Raw genomic sequence first — 18,735 nt, forward strand, 5'->3', positions numbered from 1 at the left:
CTTTGGCATAAAATTTTGATATCAAAGCATAAATCCTTGAGTTATCATCGGGATTCAACTCTAAGATCCTTTTAGTATCATTTCTCCAATTAAAAACTTACCATGGTCATGACATCTTGACAAAAGGGAAACCTAAAAAGGGAGCCCTGACTCATTTTTTCATCGAACCAATTAGATTATAAGCTTCATTCCTATGCCCATGAGTCTCGTAGCTAGCAATCATTGTGTTCCACATGACTGTATCCTTAAGGGGAATTTCATCGAACACGTTGAGTGCGAAACAAAGGGACCCACATTTTGAGTAGGTATCAATCAAAGTTGTGCCTGAAAATTGATTCAAAGCTAGCGTTCTTATCACATATCCATGTAGTGATTTAGAAAGTTTTAGATATCGAATTCAAGAAGAAGCTAAAAATATACCAACAATAGAAGTCGTATCTGGTTGGAATTCGACATTTTGCATCTGTACTAATAAATCAAATGTGTTATTAGCTACAAGCTCCAAATTTCCAATTCTTGTATTTGAAAACTATAGTCTTGTAGTGGATTGATTTGCGAGCTGCAAGCTCCAAATTTCTAGTTTTTGCATGCTTGTCTACAATACTGGTTTGAATTACTACATCCGTAGGAAGAATATGTCTTTTGATTTATCGCACCTGAGAAAGGAGGAAGAAAAGACGACGAAGGAAAGAGGCACTGTGGAGACGGAGGAACATTTACACAACAATCTTCTGTTCTTGTGTTGCGATGACCGATGGGTAGGCCAAAAAAAGTCGTTGTTGGAGTATGAGAAGGGGTGGCTGGCATTTGAGGAAGAAGTAGTGGAGCGGCAGCCTTGTTATGTTCATCAATTTGGCAAAGAAGAAGAAAGATGTGATGAGTGTACGTGTTTTGGGACAAGGGCAAATGAGGGCAATAAATCAAAATGACCGAGTCAGCTTCTTTTTTGTATGGGACCGAGTCAGGAGGTGGGTAAGTAGTTTTTGATCGGGTCAGACGAAATTATAAAGTATCAAACATGCTGATTGGACCGAGTCAACCAAAAGTGCTGACCCAGACCCACTCAGTAAGATATCAAACAAGCCCTTAGATGCATAAAAAGGAAAAGGTTAAAAAGGTTTTAAAAAAATTAATTATGTAATACAAAATAACAAATGAAGTTGTGCAAATTTATTTTTTAAAGGAAAATTTGTTTAAAAAAACAAATTAGAAAAAATTAGGGAAAAATTGTAATACGATTTCAGACCATTATCACCATTATCGTAAAAAATAAATTAAAGTTGTGGCTCAAATATATATATATATATATATATATATATATATATATATATATATATATATATATATATATATATATATATATATATATATATATGATATGCTAAAAATACTCATACCAAATTTGTTAAACAAAAATAGTTTTTATGCCAAAAATGTAAATGAAGGAAGTTGGATTGGTTGATATTGATAAAAGATCCATAGTAGTCAATCTCGGGTTTAAGACCCTCGTAAAAATAAGGTAAGGGAGATAGCTAGAGTGAAAATCTAACGCCCTATCTCTAGATGAGATACGAAAGAGCTCCAAGGCATCAACATGTAGCTCAAGATGTGTGGACATGGATACGGGATTTGGTGATGTGGCTTGTCATTGACTTATTTCGGGAGGTTGTGAGGATGCCGATGACACTTTTTTTTCACTAAGGCCGTTGTAGTGCTTTAACATAAAACTCTTCAACCTCTACATTGAATTCACATGTAAAATTTTGTATCCGAAGAGGTCGTGTACGTTCTAGAAACGAATGTTTTTGGTCCTTCTGGATGAAGGATGAAGATTCTCACCTATTAAATTGATGGTTAGTCATTCCACGTGTAATTTAAAAATATTGCATACTGCCACATGAGGAAAATCTTTCATTTTAAAGAGTTTGCGATACTCACTTTGTGTTGACTTCAAAATATTGACTTCCGATCTTTCATACGAACGACTATTTAAATTTTGGTTGTAGATGCAATTAAAATTGACTTTCGCCTACATTTGATGTTTGAAGTTTTCTAGAACTTTATCCCAAAAAAATCCGCTCATTGGTGGTTTCCACATTCCACATAAACTGAAACGTCGATATAAGCCTTTGTCAACGCTTCTTCTTCTTATTCTTCATTTCCAGACTTTTTTTTGGATTTTTGACATTGGGTATAAATTTTTGACGGTTTGGGTTCATCGCTTGATTCGTCGTTTTGTATTTTGAAGGATGGGTTGAGGTTAATTGTTTAATACGGAATTTTGGGCATCATGAAATACGATGCAGATGGAATATGGGATTTGGGTTTCGGAAATTAGATATATGTATTATGGGTGCGAATGGAAAGCAAATTCATTTTATGAGGGATGAAATTGGTTATATGAATGTTTCATCGGAAATTGACTATTTGGTGTTGATATTGTGGGTATCGGGGATAACTTAGGATTTTGATTTTGGGATTGAAAAATGGTAAATCCTGCTAACCTCTTCCACTTTCTTTTCGCAAGTTACGTCGTTTGTTTGAATTCATTATTTTGGATTTTCCACTACTAGTATCCATTTGAAATGTAATCTAAAATGTTGGAATTGAAGACAAATATTGGAATGGAATTGAAGAGTTAGAATGAAATTGAAGATAATTTATGATTTTTGAAGTGGTTGAGAGTGATTTATAACGTATACAAATCGTAAAATAAGATTTTTATTTTAATTTGATTGTTGAGAGAGAGAGAGAGAGAGAGAGAGAGAGAGAGAGAGAGAGAGAGAGAGAGAGAGAGAGAGAGAGAGAGAGAGAGAGAGAGAGAGAGAGAGAGAGCATGACTCCTCGGTTCAAACAACCCGTCCAACCCATAAATTTGTGATACCACATAGTAGTGGTTTGTTGATGCCGACGGTATTGTTATACCACCCCAACCCACATACTAACTGTCTCGATTATGTACACTATTAGACTATTATTAGGCTTGGAGAAGTGGATGACATTTTGTTCGGGCATATAGATCGGCATCCATGACATACAATGTCCCTCCATGGTGGCATGCCAAGCAAAAATGGGTCAAATGGAGAGAGAGAGAGAGAGAGAGAGAGTTTGGGCTATATTTAAAAAACCTTTCTATTATTACCAACTTGACATAAAAATGACATACCATTGTTATTTGGCAAAATTGACATGACAAGCAATGAGTGGCTTTCAAGATGCCATGCTCCACACCCTTTAACCTTGGTATATATAATATTTTAGACACTTTTTTTAGTTTCATAAACCATTATTTCTATTTACAACTTACTGATCTTTATTATTTATTTTGAATTACACAAGAAATACTTTTGTTTATTTACAAGAAATACTTTTGTCCCTGTAAACCTTTTTAAACTCCAAGCTTCATAAAACAAAAAAAGCAAAATTATTTTTGCAACGTTTTATTTAGAGAACAAAAACATAAAAATAATCGATTTTAAGTTTTTTTTCAAAGAAAAACAAAAATTAAGAAATTTCCACAAAATAACCACAATTTTTGTAAAGATCATAAATAATGGGGGACCGTATTGTGAAAATGCTCAAAACAATATCGTTTAGGAGCATTTTTGTGACAGTGAAGTCTCCCATAATACGCCCTACAATCCTCCCTTTCTCAATGCACAGGTATAAATGCCAAATTAAAAGAAAAAAAAATCATATTTTAAAGAAAATGTAATTTTGAGAATTTTCTTAATGCTAATTCAAACATCGATGTAGGTTCAAATTTCGTATAATGATTCGAAATTTATATTCAACTTATACCAAGCTTGCTATATAGCACTTACAAAGTAAAAAATTTAATACACAATAACAATTTCTCAATGTGGGAAAAGGCCACCTCATACTTACCGACTTCTAAATGCCATTTTCCACACAGAAAAGCCTTTTTTTTTTTTCAGTGGCTTTAATTTCCAATTTAATAGTTATTTCAAAGTTTTGCTAATATTGGATAAATGACTAAATGAGTTGTTTGGAAATTAAGAAACAAAACTTACTTATGCAACCCCTAAAATATCTCAGGTGTATAAGACTATTAGGTATGGTATCACGGTTCTCATACGTCTCTCAACGCCATGTTATGGCCCATACCACACATCCTGATAGGCGATGAGTTATACTTTTGGGTGGTTACAACTCTCAAAAAATCGCAAGCATATAAAATAAGCACACATGGATAATTCGGTGTACGAAGAATACTATATAAAGTCTAATGGATAATTCGGTGTACGAAGAATACTATATAAAGTCCAATAATATATAAATCAAACATACAGGATGAACTTAACATTGATACTACCATAATAAATAGCACTAGAACGATTAATAAAGATACTTATAATTTATAGATTTGTATAATATTAGTGCATAATAATTAAATAAGTTTTAGTTTGTTATAAATCATGTAGATGTAGATGTGTGTTGTAGACTATTTTTTTTATCTGACTTGTGGTTGACTAAAAAATATATAATTATTAAATCATGTATTTTTAGATAAAGAAGTTGTAGTTTTATGCAAAATATGAATTTAATATGTAATTTTAAGTTATCTGATAATGTATTATTTATTTTTTGAAATATTAAAGTATTTTGAATATATATATATATATATATATATATATATATATATAGAGAGAGAGAGAGAGAGAGAGAAGTTCAATAGATAACCATAATTATTGGTTCTTCAAGAAACCAAATTTTTTTTCAAGTTGTATAGCTTATTGTTTATCCAACAAAAAAAACAAAAAATTTCTAAATTAATAACTTCACATTGTGAATGCTAAATAATAAATTATATATTTTTCGAGTTTACCGTGGGAATTCAGATTCACACTGTGAATTTGACGATTTTTTTTATCGAATTTGATATTATTGGAAAAATGATAAAAAGTTATGAATTTCTATACTTTTAGTTTTTTTTAAACAACAAGCTCTAAATATTGTAAAAAAGATTGATTCTTTGGTTAATTATGGTTCTCTATTGAACCTCATCATATATATATATATATATATATATATATATATATATATATATATATATATATATATATATATATATATATATATATATATATATACACACACTAGTCATTTACTCGTGCCAAGAGACGGGTGTAAATAATTTTTTTAGAAATTAGTTTCTACAGACGATTAGTTCTTTTGCGCAAATGATTTACTACATCTAAACAGTTATCAATAAGAGTAATGCTAGTAGAAACGAAATCAATAAGAATTAAAAATAAAAAGTTAAGATTCTTTATAAATGTACATAAACACATGATTGATGGTACAATATTAATCGTGCAACACTTCTTTATACATCATATTTGATATATAGACTTCAATGTTGTTGAATTGTTTGTAAGACTTCACTAATATTTTTATATTGGCAGGTGATACCCCTCTAGATAATGTCACATGAAGTTACGCATTTAAGAAAATTGATTCTGGAAGATAAATACCTACATTTGGAATTGTTTTTCCCGAACTTTATTGATTGTTATCCTGAAACATAATCACATTGGAAATTGTTTTCTCGTAAGCTTGAACGGGAAAATAGAAGTATGTTGATGTTTTTGTTAAAAAAATGTGTTGTTCTGGATTAAAAATAAATGTACATTTTTGTTTTTTTATATATAAAGTACATTACGATTTATGGTTTTTTGTAACCGGCGGCAAATTGTTTTGCTTTCGATTACTAATTTCCTTTCGGTGAGTAGTATTCTTTCGAAAAAAAGTTTCCTTTTGATGATAAGTTTTCCTTTCAATAACATTTATAATAAAAAAAACATTCAATGCTCAATGGTTGGTTCGCGAAATGTTTGTAAAATGACTAGAATTCATTAAATAAATATGAATCGGTAGATATTTGAATTATAGAAATTAGAATTTCTCATGTTTTTGGTTGTCGTGAATCGTATATTTTGTTTGATTATTATAGACTATAAATTTAAATTTCTCCTTTTCGTCTCTCCAAATGATTGTATCAAGTCGTTTTACTTATTTAAAAAAATTATTATGAAGCTTTTTAATATCGAAAGACATCACGACATGAACATAATGTGAAAAGAGAAATGGTTGAAGTGATATGATATGATAATTAAGCGTGTCTGGATAGGGTTAAGATCTTTCTAATCTTGTTTGTTATTAAAAATACAACTATATTGTTTTTTTAGGATAAAATTAAAATAATCTTGATGATTTGAGTTTAAATAGATATGTTCATGTTTTGGTTTAAAAATGTACGTACAACGTTTATTTTGGTCAATAATATAGGACGTTGGTTGTTTTGGGGTCATTTTTTTATTAATATTATTAGTAAGTTATTATATATTTAAAAGTATTGCTAAAAAGGTTTAATACTCTTATGAACATCAAAGAGAGGGAAAATACTTCCACGATGGCAACGATACATTGTGTTTTATATTGGTAACTGTAGTAGATATAACAATTAGGGATATTCAAGATTTTCGGTTGAATATAAAGATATGGAGTTTTGCACTTCACTTTCTTTCCTTTGATTTTGAGGCTTCAAGTTTTTGTTCTTTTATCAAACCTAATGATAAACATAGATCTCAAAAAACCGAAAAATTAAAATAATAAAAACAACTTGGAAACTAATAAAATAGATCCTTGTTTTGAAACTAATAAATCAGATCCTATCTTAATATGATAACTATCACTTTCATCTTTTTCTATTTATGTTATACAAAAATAATTTTTATTAAGTACATTATTGTAATATATATATATATATATATATATATATATATATATATATATATATATATATATATATATATATATATATATATATAGTAATCCAAATAAACGAAACTGTTTTGTTATTACTTGCATCACTCATCTAAAAACTCCCAATTGCAAGAAATAGCAACAAAAAGCAACAATAGACTATCCCAAAGCTTAAGTGCCAATTCTTATTGTGTAGTTCAATTAATCTAAAAGCAACAAAACCCAATACCACTATAGGCATGTACGCTTTTTTCCATCTGCAATCAGATTATCTCCATTCCCATTACTACTTTTATCCATGTTCATTATGAGATCCCCAAACCTTGCTTTTGCTTTCCTTCATTTTGACCATTAAATCTTCTTTTATTTTCCCCTTATCTACATTTTTGTTATAATAAAAGTTTTGTTGATTCTTCCTATTATATCCCTGCTTCCCTACCTGATTGACTTTGTCATGTGTCCCAAACATCCATTTACTCATTTAGTACCCTGAGATAAAAGAATCCATTAAGTTCCACCTATGAGATAACAAAAAAAATCCCTACCTGGTAGATTTTGACCGAATTATGAACAACCCCGGTGTTGCTTTCCTTTAAATGCTTTGTTCTTTCTAAAACCATTATGAACTAAAAAAAAAATATTTGAAACAAAAATACGAAAGGAATGATGAACAATAATTTTGCATTTTATCGGAATAATACCCATGGATCCATGTCTTGTACCAGAACGTTACGTATTACCCATGAAATATCGTTTTTCCAGTGACATCATTGGCCATCATTTACACAATTGATGGACTTATAGAGTTAATATTCTCACATTGCTTAATTTCATGCCAAAAACTACAAGTACGCAGCCATTACACAATTTATTCTTGTTACCATTAAAAAATGAATAAAAATGGATACAAGTGGAATCAACAATTCAAAAATTAGACTTACCACATGTAGTTTTAGTAGTTTTGTTCTATGAAAATTGGGTTTTGGACAATTTTATGTTTTCCAACACCTCCAATCCTCAGTAACACATGTTTTTCTCTAATACAAATACAACGTAGTTAAATGGAAGATCATTTAAAAAAACAAATAGATGAAGAATACATACCAAACATGAAAGTTTAAAATTTCTTGCATTTAACCCTTGCATTTTGTCCTTGATATTATCATATATTTCACCAAAAAGATAATTTTACAACCAAGATAGAAACTACAAAGTCAACAAAGAACTTTCTAATAAGATGGACATATAACAAATTATGTTAAATTAATGGAAAAATAGAAACAAGACTAAGATCAAGCATCAAAAATAAGGAAAGCTTACTTTTATAATCCATGGCTTTACTTGTATGGGGGTTTTACTTTCAACTAACAACGAAGCTATTGAGATTTTCACCAAAATCACCACCTAGAATCCAAATATGAGAGTATCTTATTAATTTTTGCATTTAAATTTTAACCGACTATAAAATTACAATTATGATCTAGGTCTTGTGAGCTTTATACCGGATAATCCATGCAAGATCATTATCAGTCATTTTTTATTTGGTCCATTTCACTCATCTTGAGCCATTTTTCCTATTATTGAAGCTCATTAAGTAATTACTTTTCTTAAAATTGGTCAGATAAATAATGAAATTTATTGAATATTGGAGTTCAGAGTGCAACCTCCACACCAATATTTCTCTTTTTCGCAAAACCACATAATCCAATTTCAGAAAATTAAAAAAGGTATTTGAAATTTTATTTTTTCATTTTAATACAGATGAAGTAAATGTGTCTGGGTAGATGTTGGGGTATCATCCTTTCAAAATCTTCAAGAATTTCATGGCCTCAAACTATACCATTTTTTTATAATTAAGGATGCATAAAAATATAGCATCTTACCGTGCATCCCGACAAAAAAGTTCCTTAATTTCTTGCCTCTTCATCAAGCTTTTCCATAGATATTGAGATCTTAACTATCGGGTCCTCACTGGAACTCCCTTCAGATCTGCAAAACATAAATGCCAATGTTAAATAACAGAGTTGTCAGCAAATACTTGGCCAAAGTTGTCGCCGCATATACCAGCATCGTTATGTCCATTTTCAACCTATCACAATCTTTTTTCATTAAAACCATGAATCTTATGTTAAGAAACTTTTATCTTTATGGATACATAAATCAAGGATTTAAGTCACCTTAAAGCATTACAGATCAGGACATGTGGTGTGAACTTCCCACGATTTCATGATGTCTTCATCTTTAGAGTTGCTCAGACAGGAAGCCAAATCATTAAAACCAAGCAACCAAAATTTCCCAAATTGATCAATATGTTGAAAGAGACTCATTCTAATAGCTTGTTCATTGGAGGCAAAAGTTTTACCCATGTGGATAGCACCTATATTTAAATCCCAAAAAGTTTCAGTAACTTTATGAAGAAACTCATTGTGAATTTAGCTCAAAAAGCTCAAACCAATATCATTTTTCTTATTTTACAAACAATAAGTGGAAGCAAATCCAAGTACTGAAAACCTTCCATTCAAAATAATCAAAGTAGATCTGAAATCAAAACCAAAAACTCCACATGCAAACAAATAAAAAAGGAGAATCTTGCATGTTCTTCTATTTGTTCAACACCTTCACAACCAGATACAAAAAAAACAAAACAAAATCAAAAACAAAAACAAAATCAATGTCAGACACAACTTCTAAAACTTCAATTTTGAAACACATAAAAACTCCTCAATTGATCTCATCGGCTTAGTTGTATTTTGTTAAGTATAATATAAGTTCTTCTACCTGATATTTTTGATGAATCAATATACACACAAGCGGTGAGCGATGGTGGTGCTATAGTTCTTATTCCAAGAGCATATATTGAGTGAGAAAGAGAGGAGGGATCGTGACCTACGTAGGGTTCCTCTTCATGGTGTGTCAATCGAGAGAAAAAAAGATGGTGACGGTGGTGAGAACGGTCGTACGGTGGTCTGGGTTTCTCAGAGAGACAGAGGTGGAGGAAAAGTGAAGTCGGTGGTTCGGTGGTAGTTTGGAGAGAGGGAGACCATTATAGAGTGTGTGAGGATGGTGCAAGGTGTTGCCTAATTCAACCGATTCAAGAAGTTTGAGATGTTATATAAAGTGGATATAACAGATTCAACTCGTTTTGACCAATTCAATAGGATGAAATTGAGGGAATGTTGGTTACTGATTCATTTGTTTGAACGGAAAAGATTTAGTGATCCTGGAATGCATAAATTGATTGTAAATATGGCAATAATGTTTGTACGACTTAAAAATAAGTATTTGACCAAATACGCTTTACAAGGTATAACATATATATATATATATATATATATATATATATATATATATATATATATATATATATATATATATTACCTTATAAAGCATCTTTGGTCAAACGCTGAATTTTAAGTCGTACAAGCCCTAATGCAGTGTTTACAATCATTTTAAGCATTGAATGATCTTGGATATTGGTTTGGTCAATATTGGAAAAAGTCAAAATAATAATCACGAATTTTTGACTAAGTCACATAAAGCATCTTTGGTCAAACGCTGAATTTTAAGTCGTACAAGCCCTAATGCAGTGTTTACAATCATTTTAAGCATTGAATGATCTTGGATATTGGTTTGGTCAATATTGGAAAAAGTCAAAATAATAATCACGAATTTTTGACTAAGTCCCATGTATACTTACCTTTCCTATATTTTTGGTAATATAATCCACTATAAATTACAAAAGCTTCTTATCCTATAATTCTTGAAATCGTTAAAATTCATTCTTTTTTGTATACGTGTTTCTGTGACTGTGTGACTGTGTTTACATATACTAATAACTCTCTCTCTCTCTAATACAACAGAATACAAATACATAAATATACAAACTCCTCTCTCTCTCTCTCTCATCTTTAATGTTGTCTATGTGTTTTTTGTGTTAACAGGATCTGATCTCGGTTCCTGCAGAAAAAACAAACATAACAGGTTTGTTAAATGGTGTTTGTGACTATGTGTGCCTGTGTTTACATACTAACACAATATAATTCACTCTCTCTCTTTCTCTCTCTAATAAAATACAAAACAAATACATATATATACAAACTCCCTCTCACTCTCTCTCTCTTATCTTTAATGGTGTTTCTGTGTGTTTTTTGTGTTAACAGGAGTGAAATATTCATCATTTTAGCCTTCTTTTTTTCCCTGCACTCTCTCCTTCTCGGTTCCTGCATAAAACATAAATCTTATTAGGTAATGTATTTGTGAAATGTAATTAATATACATTCTAACTCTCTTTAATTGAATGATTGTGTTTTATGCTTACATGTCAAGAAACATATACATAAACAGGTGGCAGACATATTGCCTCTCTTTGTCGGTTCATGCATAACATATATATTGGGTAATTTTATTTACATTTTTTTTAATATTCATAATTTTCTTTCTAAAAAAATGGTGTTAGATGAAACATTGGTTTTTTTCCAGGTGTAGGGGTTTTTGCAAGTTATATGTTCAGGGTAATGGATGTTGAGGTTGTTGATGACCAGTTATGTTATATCATTGTGTGTGATATATGTGGAGATATAGGCTATGAGCACTTACTTGCTATATGTAGTAGATGTATGGATGGTGCCGAACACACATATTGTATGCAGAGCATTAAGGATGAAGTACCTAAAAATGATTGGTTATGTGAAGATTGCAAATCTGGTGATGTCTACGATATTACAAGGGTTCAAGTGGAACCATTCAACAATCAAACCACCAAATCTAAAAATGAAAAGAAGTTTTTGAATACACAAATAGAAGATGACAAGCAAAAAAAAATTCCAAAATTACCCCTACAAGATGAAGTCATTATACTTTCAAATAAGAAAGTTATGAATGAAGAAGATTGCATGCAAAACAAAATTCCACAACTACCCTTGGAACAAGAATACATTATCTATGCAAATGAGAATGCAAAAATGAATTGGTGGATGAACTATGGCCACCGGATGATCGTCGACACCAATGGCTCTCTCTTGGGTGAATACAAAAAAATAGATGAAGACCTTTATATCAATATAATCTAATAAAAATTACAAATTACAAATATAGATTAGGTTAGTTATTGTGTCATAGTACTTTATGAAGGTTTAAATTCAAATAATAGCAATGTACTTTGTATTGGTTGATTATTATAACCGAAGTTTGATTCTATTTAAATTAAGAATTTTAGTAGTTGTTTATGCCAAAGTTTGATACTATTTGGAAGGTGTTTTAGCTTTTTCCTCTTTGTATTTTTTAATGCATTTTCTTTGTTGAGCATAGCTTGCTTTTGTCTTTCTAATGCTATTTTTATTACCTGCCTCGAGTTGGTATTTCCCCTCAAAAACCAGAATATACTTATCTAATGAATTTAAAATTTATTTTATACCTTATCTATTAAGGCTTTATCACTTGATATAAGAATGAATATTTTAAAAATTCATAGGATTAAAATTTTAGATTATGTTTGTTTGTTGATCAAAAGTCTGTTGAGGTTACTTTATATTTATAGTATACTTTGAAAATATTAACAAGCCAAAATAAGAAGAAAATGTGATATCCTGTAAAAAAAACATTGCCCTTTTGTTTTTACCATTTTCACCAAAGTATGTTGCTATAAGCGGCCTAATCATTTAGAATATTTATTTTAAAAAAATAATACCAAAATGATCATTTTTTACCATTTTCGCCAAGGTGCATTGCTATAAACACACTAACCCTTAACTGCCCCATCTGAACATTTTTTACCTTTGACAAAAGGCTTAGAAAATAATATGCCAACAAATATCACCATAATATAGCTGAAAACCGGTTAGCAAATCAGATTTATTCAATTCTTGAAAACCAAATTGTGATAATTGCTCCAGCAAAACTGTAATTTGTTTATAAGAATTCCAAAATTACCCCTAGAAAATGAAGTCATAACACTTTCATTATAGCATTGTACTTTAAACTTTTTCAATGTACCATGCGATTACAAGGAAAATGAAATTCTAATTATGTATTTATATAAAGAAATTTTTATTTCCAGAAAAAAAAAACATTACCCTTTTGTTTTTACCATTTTCACCAAAGTACGTTGCTATAAGCGGCCTAATCATTTAGAATATTTCTTTAAAAAAAAAATACCAAAATGATCACTTTTTACCATTTTCACCAAAGTGCATTGCTATAAACGCACTAACCTTTAACTGCCTCATTTGAACATTTTTTGCGTTTGACAAAAGGCTTAGAAAATAATATGCCAACAAATATAATCATAATAAAGCTGAAAACCAGTTAGCAAATCTGATTTTTTTAGTTCTTGAAAACCAAATTGTGATAATTGCTGCAGCCATAATTTGTTTATAGAAATGCCAAAATTACCCCTAGAAGACGAAGTCATTATACTTTCATTATAGCATTGTACTTTAAACTTTTTCAATATACAATGCGATTACAAGGAAAATATACTTGATTTTTTTAATTCTTGAAAACCAAATTGTGATAATTGCTCTAGCAATAATTTGTTTAAAAAAATTCCAAAATTACCCCTATAAGATGAAGTGATACTTTCATTATAGCATTGTACTTTAAACTTTTTCAATATACAATGCGATTACAAGGAAAATGAAATTGATTTTTTTAAATCTTGAAAACCAAATTGTGATAATTGCTCTAGCCAAACAGTAATTTGTTTATAGAAATGCCAAAATTACCCCTAGAAGATGAAGTCATTATACTTTCATTATAACATTGTACTTTAAACTTTTTCAATGTACAATGCGATTACAAGGAAAATGAAATTCTAATTCTATAATTTAAAATTATATATTTCATATTTACAAAATCCATATTTTAATTTTATAAATTTTGAAATTCGAATATTTAAAAATGGATATTACATAAACAAAAAAAATTAATATATTTGACATTATCCTAACTTTAATTTTAAAAAACATATCCTAAAACTTTCTACAATATCAATCCTAACTACATAAATATTGGTTGTTACATTGACATTATCCTACTTTTAAATTTATAAATCTTATCCTACTTATCTATCCAGAAAAATTATAAAATTCAAATATAAAAGTTATATATTCGAATATTAATCTTATCTTTTGTATTTATCCACTATTTATAATATTTAAATTTCAAATTTTAAATAATACATATTTTATCCCTTAATAACAAACAAACTTTATCAGGAAGATCATTATATATATAAGACTGCCGCCATATTTTTTTCAGTCAAATTCAATATCCCAACTATCAAAAAGTATGTTCGGCTATTTGTTATTGTTTTTTCTTTTCATTTTGAATTTATGTTGAGTTATATTAATTCCTAATGTTTTCCTCCTTGGCAGCCATCATGCAGTCCTTTAACATGGATGTAGAAACAACAGATCTTGAAACTTGTGAAAAACAACTTTCTCTCCTCCAAAAAAAAAAAAGTGATTTGGCACTTCAATCTTGGAAATGGGATGAAGTGGTGGATCTTGTAAGTTCTAATAGTCAACAACAATTTACTGATGAAGATGTGGATACAGAAGATACAGCTGACTCGATAAAACCATTGAAAATGCCCCGACTCACAATTCAGAGCCGAAACAGGTTCACTAAGCTTAGTCGTCTACCGAATGAAGATTACCGGTATGTCATGATAATTTCAGTTGTATTTAAACAGTTATTACATAATTGAATAGAACTAATTTAGTTTATATATTATAATCACTTCATTCCTAAATTGATTATTTCTAGATATTTTTTAATTTTATGTGTCTATTATTACTATTTTCAAATAACTTTTTGCAGATATGGGTTGGAGTTTCCTGTATTGGATGTGAACCATCCAATACATGGTGAAGATGATGTGCCAGATCCCACTGAAGATGATGTAGGTGTGATCCAGCCAAATCCGGCTGAAAATGATGTACGTTTTCAACCATATCCGTTTATAGATGATGAATCAGAGTTGGGTGAAGACTGGTCCTTGCAAGAAAGATCGTTAAAATTGTTTTTTAATAATTTGAATGACTTTTGCTTATAGCAAGTCGAATATTTGATATTTTATCTTTTATGACTCTATGGTTTTAGATGCTTTGATATTGGGTTTTTATGTTTTTTAATGATTATTATTGAATTTTATGGTTTTTGAATCATACTTTTCATACTCTATTTGTTTATTCTTTATTGTTTATCATGGCATCCTACTTTCATTTCTTATTACAACATTCAAAAAAAAAATTAAATAAATTCAATGCCTTATTTAGAAAAATATTGAAAGTAGAATGTTTTATTATATAGAAATGAAAGTAAGATGCTGTGATTTTCAGGAACCTCATAAGAGATCCACCTTTTAAAATTATCCAAGAAAAAGTAAAATTAAGTCGAGTCAAATGTGTTTTAAACATAAAATCCTACTATCATTTCTTATTACAACATTATAAAATTTCTTTAAATAAAGACAATGCCTTATTTAGAAAAACTGTGAAAGTATAATGTTGTATTAAAAGAAATGAAAGTAGGATGCTATGATTTTCAGGAACCTCATGAGAGATCCACTTTTTAAAATTATCCAAGAAAAAGTAATATAAAGTCAAGTCAAATGTTAGCACTTTGGAATATTGTACTTTCAATTTGTCCTTATTAAAGCATTGTACTTTGAAAGTTCCAACCAGATATAACATTTACTTTCATTTATGTGCTGTAATCTTATTGATTTGTGTTTTTATCTTTTGTAGTTAGTGGCATATTAATATCGAGCTACTCGAAACATGGTCATTTTTAACAACCTATTATGTTTAAATCATCTTTATTATTGCTAGATCTTCAGTAAAGGGAATTCAACTTTGTAATCACTTAAGGTATATTTCTTATTATTTTTGGTCTATTATTTATGTTTGTTCCACATATTTAAGTTTGTAAGCAACTTATTATTTAGTTAATAAGTTTGTAATTTTAAACATGTTATTTTTTAGTGTAAGTTATTATTTAGTTAATAAGTTGATAATTTTAAACATGTTATTTTTAATGTAGTTGGTGTTTGTCTTTTAACGGTTCTATATAAATAAATCGTTTTTGTGAACATCATAATGCTTTGACATATTTCATAGCAGATTTTGTTTCTCTTTATCTTAAACTAGAAATAATCCATACTATAAAATAAGACGCAACCTTAAATGGTTTATCCATTGAATTAAAAAATTATATAAAACCATTCTAAAAACACAACAAAATAATAGATAGTTACAAATTTAAGAAAAAGTTTTTGTACAGCATTAATATAGGAAAAAATACATTAAATGGTATTTGGATTCAAAGACAAAAAAAAATGTGTAAAAACATGTGTTGTGAAAACCACGGTTCTTTTTTAAAAGGAAAATGAGATGATATTACTCTTTTTTAAGAGTTTTGTATTGACTCATGTACATTACCAAACCAAATTTTATTGATGATTATATTGTATATTATTTGTTCTAATATTAAATAATTAATATTATTTCCTAATGAGTCAAAGGGTAAAAGATCAAAATTTGTTATTATATTTGTATTAATTGTGAGGCTATTCTTTGAAATTACGGTATAATAATATAAACATTTGTGATTTTAAAAGGTAACCGTTAATAAATATGATAACTATTAATTGAAATCTAACTTTAAATATCAAATATCACATCAAAAGAAAAATGACAAAAAAAGAAAATTGGTTTTCTGGTTAACATTCGCAATACAAAAAACATGAACTATAACTAACCCAAAAAAAGATGAATAGTTTTATGAGTTTTAAATTTGCCTTAAAAAATGATTTTTGTAAAGACTATTAACACGCCTCAGGGGCTTGGTAAATAACTACATATTTATTGGCCCTTGGTATTATAGTTAAATTCATGGGATATTATGGTTTCTTATAGCATCCTACTTTCATTTCTTATTACAACATTGTATATTTTTAAAGTACAACGCCTTATTGAGATAAACATTTAAAGTATAATGTCATAATATATAGAAATGAAAGTATGAAATGCAATTCGAGAAACTAAAACAATATAATGATAGATACTAATAATACTTACCTATTCCTCTTTATGCAAAAACTCATCAGTCTCCTGGATAAAGCATACCTGCAATGGCAAACAAATAATTGAATAAAGTACATGGTTTTTCCAAATGAAATGCGTTTTTAATAAGAAAATGAAAATACAATGTCATAATTTGAAGACTTTTCACAGTAAAATGCTTACAGAAAAAAAACAAAATGTATTAGGGGCTGTTTGGTATTAACTTAAAACTCAGGGACTGTTTTGGTAAATAATATATTCATGGGCTGTTTTAAAATTATCCTTTTTCAAAACTAACCATCAACATTATCCTAATTTTAAATTTTAAAACATAATCTAAAACTTTCTACATTATCTATCCTAACTATATTTTTAAATTCGAAATTTAACAAATGGATAAAATGATTTTTATCTTATCCATCCAAAACCAACTTGAATTCAATACATATATATGACATAATATTCCGCCAAAAGCCACATTTACTTTTCCTTCCACGCTCCTACAAAAGGTGGGTTTTTTTTGTGTTTTTACCTCTTCGTTATACTGATATTCACAATACTAAATCAATACTTCTTCCTTTCTACAGCCTTCTATTACCGTAAACATTTGTTAGCTTGGTTAATCAAAGGCAAAAAGGTATGCATTTCATTGTTTATAATTATTTTTCTGTGATTTGTAGTTTTTCATTCGGTGTATTTTATTTACATCACTTATTCAAAAGAGTAATTGTGTTCATTTAAATAGATTTGTGCCAACAAAAATCATATATAAAAAACAACACAATAGCAAAGCTTTAATATAGCAATGCTTTAAAAGAACTTTTTTGTAAAATTTCCGGTCTATTTTCAAATTTCCAAAAAACAGAATTTTACATAATAGAATGCTATATTTGAAAGATTCCAGAAAGTTGAATAGATAAAAGCATGTTGGTATTTCATGCATTTAGGAAATATTACATTTCAGAAAAAATACAAATAAAAAAACTCATGTTCAAAACTATAGTTCAAAAAATAATAGAATTTTATTGTTTTGTGTTAAAAGTATAAGTAGTATTTTTAGCTTAAAATAATACTACATTGTAGTTTTTGGTTATAAATATATGTTTGTTGGTCTTTTGGGATAAATAATAACAGCTCATTAAAATTTAAGAAACCTTATATTACAAAAAGAGAAAAAATAATAATAGAGTTTTATTGTTTTGTGTTAAAAATATAAGTAGTATTTTTAGCTTAAAATAATACTACATTGTAGTTTTAGGTTATAAATATATGTTTGTTGGTCTTTCGGGATAAATAATAACAGCTCATTAAAATATAAAAAACCTTATATTAATTTATGACATTGAACAAACTCAATACCCTTAAGGGTATTTGTATTGCATCATTCCTTGGGATTTTAAAGGAATTGGAATTAAAATCCATTCCAATCCAATGTTATATATACCAAAAGTCATGTATTTCAAATTATGTCATTTTTCAAAAAGAAATGTCTGTAGTATTAGTTGTTTCTACATAATTTATATTGTTTTTTAAAGACCGTCAAAATCACAAATCTACTAAACACCTTACTGAAGATCAATAATGGTGTTCTAATAAGCAGAAGTTTTTTTTTTATCAAAATTTTTCCTTAATTTATATGTATCTTACACAAATTAGTTATGCAATATGTATCTCTTCTTCCTATGTGTCTTCAAAAACATTCACATTCAGAATCAACAAAATGATGGTCATTTATAAACATGAACATACAAAGGGATTCAATTTTTTTTGGGAAGCCACACATTGTTCGTTTTAATTACTAAACTGGTTAAACTTTTAATAAAAACTTTTAAATAGACAACGTATGAAAAAAACTAATTGTTGTGAGTTCTTTTATCCT

General features: G+C 28.8%; 1 long non-coding RNA gene across 1 annotated transcript; it reads right to left on the minus strand.

Moving 5' to 3' along the window:
• Window positions 1–8,116: 8,116 nt before the first annotated feature.
• LOC145132635 (uncharacterized) lies at window positions 8,117–9,044 on the minus strand. The gene is made up of 3 exons (XR_013718165.1): window positions 8,967–9,044; window positions 8,673–8,778; window positions 8,117–8,193 (listed from the first exon to the last, which is right to left on the minus strand). It is a non-coding gene; the product is annotated as an uncharacterized LOC145132635 (long non-coding RNA).
• Between the last annotated feature and the right edge of the window lie 9,691 nt (window positions 9,045–18,735).

The sequence above is a fragment of the Lactuca virosa genome, chromosome 8 (assembly GCF_052849685.1).
Source record: "Lactuca virosa cultivar CGN04683 chromosome 8, Lactuca_virosa_CGN04683_v6, whole genome shotgun sequence".
In the NCBI taxonomy this organism is placed as follows: domain Eukaryota; kingdom Viridiplantae; phylum Streptophyta; class Magnoliopsida; order Asterales; family Asteraceae; genus Lactuca; species Lactuca virosa.